The sequence below is a fragment of the Mustelus asterias genome, chromosome 10 (assembly GCF_964213995.1).
Source record: "Mustelus asterias chromosome 10, sMusAst1.hap1.1, whole genome shotgun sequence".
In the NCBI taxonomy this organism is placed as follows: Eukaryota; Metazoa; Chordata; class Chondrichthyes; order Carcharhiniformes; family Triakidae; genus Mustelus; species Mustelus asterias.
Window position 1 is genome coordinate 56,240,109 of NC_135810.1, and position 4,752 is coordinate 56,244,860.

Below are 4,752 nucleotides of genomic sequence, written 5' to 3' on the forward strand. Positions count from 1 at the left end.
TGTATCCCGAAGACCACGTGGAGACAGCGTGGCAGGAGCAGTCGCAGATCCCACCTCGTCCCTCGGGTCCGAAAAGCTGTGTGATGGCGTGCCCACACTCGGGCCTGACGACGGTAGAAGCTCCAGGCGGCCCACGGTGTTACTTCTGTGAGGGAGTGAAGCACACTCGGCAGTGATGTCCCGCTAAAGCTGTGTTGTGCTCCGCCTGCGGTAAGAAGGGGCACTATTCGAAGGTATGTCGATCCAAACTTACTTCCAGGAACAGCAGTGCGGCCTGCGACTCCCCAGAGCCCGGTTCTTCGTCGTCGGCATCGTCGAGGGTTTCTTCCACGTGCGAGGCCAGGACGTCGCCATTACAGACGACGGAGTCGCAAGAGACGCGCGATGACCAGGGGTTGCTGATTTTGGCGCCATCGCCCACGTGCGACCTATGGGAGCAGCCATTTTGGTCGGCACCAACGGCGAACGACCAGCAGGGGTCATCTTCATCCATCTCAGCTGCCTGCAGTGGTGTTCACGAGCCAACGGTGGCGTCGATTATCCTGGACCAGGCAAACCCTCACAGACACAACAAGTCCATGATGGACATACAGGTAAACAAACGCTTGATTTATTGTCTGTTTGACAGCGGGAGCACGGAGAGTTTTATTCACCCAGACGCTGTGAAGCGGTGGGCCTCCAGATCCAACCTGTCAAGCAGACGATTTCGATGGCATCAAGGTCCCGGTCTGTCACTGTGCTAGGGAGTTGCGTGGTAAATTTAAAGGTGCAGGGCACGGTTTACGAGAGCTTCAAGCTCCTGGTGTTACCGCACCTTTGCGCGCCAATACTCCTCGGAATAAATTTCATGGTCCACTTGAAGAGTGTAACCCTGCAGTACGGTGGGCCACTCCCTCCGCTTTCAGTGGGAGACTCGCAGCCTCCAAATTGCCCAACGCGCCCCGCCTGTAGCCTCTCGACGCTGAAGATTACCACACCCTCCCTGTTCCAGAATCTTGTGATGTGGAGATGCCGGCGTTGGACTGGGGTAAACACAGTAAGAAGTTTAACAACACCAGGTTAAAGTCCAACAGGTTTATTTGGTAGCAAAAGCCACACAAGCTTTTGGAGCTCTAAGCCCCTTGTGCCAGGCTGCAAGCCCATCGCGACTAAGAGTAGGCGTTACAGCGCTGAGGATCGGATCTTCATTCGATCTGAGGTTCAGCGGCTCCTCAAGGAAGGGATCATACAGTCTAGCGCTAGTCCTTGGAGAGCGCAGGTCGTGGTGGTCAAGAGTGGGAACAAACCCCGGATGGTCATTGACTATAGTCAGACCATTAATAGATACACGCAGCTAGATGCATATCCCCTCCCGCGCATTTCTGACATGGTCAACCAGATTGCGCAGTACCGGGTGTTCTCCACCATCGACCTAAAGTCTGCCTACCACCAGCTCCCCATTCGCCCAGAGGACCGACAATACACGGCTTTTGAGGCGGATGGTCACTTGTACCATTTTCTAAGGGTGCCTTTTGGTGTCACCAATGGGGTTTCGGTCTTCCAGCGTGCTATGGACCGAATGGTGGACCATAACGGACTGCGGGCTACCTTCCCGTACCTGGATAACGTCACCATCTGCGGCCATGACCAGCAGGACCACGATACCAATTTCCTTAAATTCCTACGCACTGCATCTCGCCTGAATATGACCTACAACAGGGAGAAGTGTGTATTTCGTACGCGCCGCTTAGCCATCCTCGGATACGTGGTGGAAAACGGGGTCATCGCCCCTGATCCAGACCGTATGCGTCCCCTCCTTGAACTTCCCCTGCCTACTAGCGCAAAAGCACTGAGAAGATGCTTAGGCTTCTTCTCTTACTATGCACAGTGGGTTCCCAATTACGCGGACAAAGCCCGTCCGCTCATCAAGTCTACCTCTTTTCCCCTACCACCAGAGGCTCGTTTGGCCTTTGATAAACTAAAAGCCGACATCGCGAAAGCCACGATGCACGCTGTCGATGAGTCCATCCCCTTTCAGGTGGAGAGCGATGCATCTGATTTCGCCCTGGCCGCCACACTTAACCAGGCGGGCAGGCCCGTCGCCTTTTTTTCTTGCACCCTCCAAGGCCCCGAAATTCGACATTCAGCGGTGGAAGAGGTGGCCCAGGCCATTGTGGAGGCCATCCGGCATTGGCGCCATTACTTGGCGGGAAAACGGTTCACCCTGATCACGGACCAGCGGTCCGTGGCATTCATGTTCAATAACACGTTACGGGGCAAGATCAAGAACGACAAGATCTTGAGGTGGAGAATCGAACTCTCCACCTATAATTACGACATCATGTATCGTCCAGGGAAACTCAATGAGCCCTCGGATGCCCTGTCGCGTGGAACATGCGCCAGTATGCAGGAGGACCATTTGCCGGCTCTCCACAATGACCTCTGCCATCCAGGGGTCACTCGGCTCTACCACTTCGTAAAAGCCCGCAATCTACCCTACTCGGTGGAGGATTTCAGGTCCATAACTAGAAGCTGCCGGGTATGCGCGGAATGCAAACCGCACTTTTACCGACCTGACCGGGCACAACTAGTCAAGACCACTCGTCCCTTCGAAAGACTGAGTGTGGACTTTAAGGGCCCCCTTCCCTCGACAGATCGGAATGTGTACTTCCTCAACATCATTGATGAGTACTCGAGATTCCCTTTTGTCATTCCCTGCTCTGATACAACCGCTGCCACGGTTATCAAGGCATTTCGTGATCTTTTCACCCTGTTCGGGTACCCCTGTTACATCCACAGCGATAGGGGCTCGTCGTTCATGAGCGCTGACTTGAGGCAATACCTGCTCTCATACGGGATTGCCTCTCGTAGAACCACGAGCTACAACCCTAGGGGTAACGGACAGGTGGAACATGAGAATGCTACAGTCTGGAAGACTGTCATACTGGCGTTGAAGTCAAAAAGCCTTCCAGTCTCCCGTTGGCAAGAGGTGCTCCCTGATGCGCTCCACTCCATACGCTCACTCCTGTGTACGGCAACCAACGCTACTCCCCATGAGAGGCTGTTTTCATTCCCTCGGAATTCTTCCTCTGGGACCTCATTACCGTCTTGGTTGAGGTACTCAGGACCTGTCCTCCTGCGGCGACATGTTAGGGCCCGCAAGTCCGACCCTTTGGTTGAACAGGTCCATCTCCTCCACGCCAACCCTCAGTATGCCTATGTGGCATACCCTGACGGGCGAGAGGACACGGTCTCGATTCGAGACCTGGTGCCAGCAGGGGACGTAGAAACCCCTGTCGCTCCCATACCTCCTGTTAGAGATCCCCCAACTATTGTTTCCCCTCCTGACATGGCGCGGGCAGCATCGGGACCATCACTTAACCCTTTCACTCCCGTGTACAGCTTGCCTGAGTCCAGGAGATGGTCGCCACTTCAAGGCGTGTCTGAACTCAACGGATTGACATCACCTCGGGGTCAACCGGCCCGTGAGACAGTGGAGGAACCGTTGGACATCGCCACCACGAGTACCTACTCCGGTGTCATCACCGGTTGAGGAGGTCACAACGACGGTGCGGTCCCCCTGACCGTCTGAACTTATAGACTGATGACAAATTATTCTGTGTTTTTTTTTGTACCCCACCGGCCTTTGTTTTCAAAGGAGGGGTGAATGTGGTGAACCATCGTTGGTTCCCACCAGGTAGTACTGAGCCAGGGTCTGACCAGTACTATGAGTCTGTATATATGTTGCTGTTGGGGTTAGGGATGGGTTGTTCTACTTGTTACTGTTAGGGTTGGGCTGTTCTACCTGTATTATAGTACATCCCAGGCGGGCTCCGCCTCCTGGGAGAGGTATAAAGGTCACTGCTCTGTCTGGGACCCCTCAGTCTGGGATCGTGTACTATATATGGTAGCTTCATAGAATCATAGAATCCCTACAGTGCAGAAGGAGGCCATTCGGCCCATCGAGTCTGCACCGACCACAATCCCACCCAGGCCCTACCCCCACATATTTTACCCACTAATCCCTCTAACCTACGCATCTCAGGACTCTAAGGGGCAATTTTTAACCTGGCCAATCAACCTAACCCGCACATCTTTGGACTGTGGGCGGAAACCGGAGCACCCGGAGGAAACCCACGCAGACACGAGGAGAATGTGCAAACTCCACACAGACAGTGATCCGAGCCGGGAATCGAACCCGGGACCCTGGAGCTGTGAAGCAGCAGTGCTAACCACTGTGCTACCGTGCCGCCCTTCATTGTAATAGTAAATAAAAGCCTTTATTTCCTTGAGCATCTCTAGCCTCGTGAGTTATATCGCGCATCAGGGATGCCTCTGATGTGTAGATAGGCTGCCACACACCCCAAAGGAGGTCCCCACCATTAGTGCCCACTGACAGGTCTCCCAGTAAAACCTGCTGGGCTGCTTGCTTGCCCTGGGCTCCCCCTGCCGTGGATGAAATGGGGGAGGGTGGGGTGAAATGAGGCACTTAAGGAGTCATTAAATTGCCAGTTATGGGCCTCAACAGGCCCAACGGCGAGTGGGCCACCCAACTCATGCACCACACGCTGCAAAATGAGAGAACGGTCAGGGGGTGGGTGGAAAAATGGAGGGTATGCCATGTGCTGCATGTTATGAGCACTCTCCTCCCCCTCCCACTCCCACCTCCACTCCCCCAATAACACATGTGAAGTGGCTATAAAATTCAGCCTATTGCAACAAAACGTTTCTCCCAGCCCCTATGCTCTTGCCACGAATTGGCTAACCAGAGGC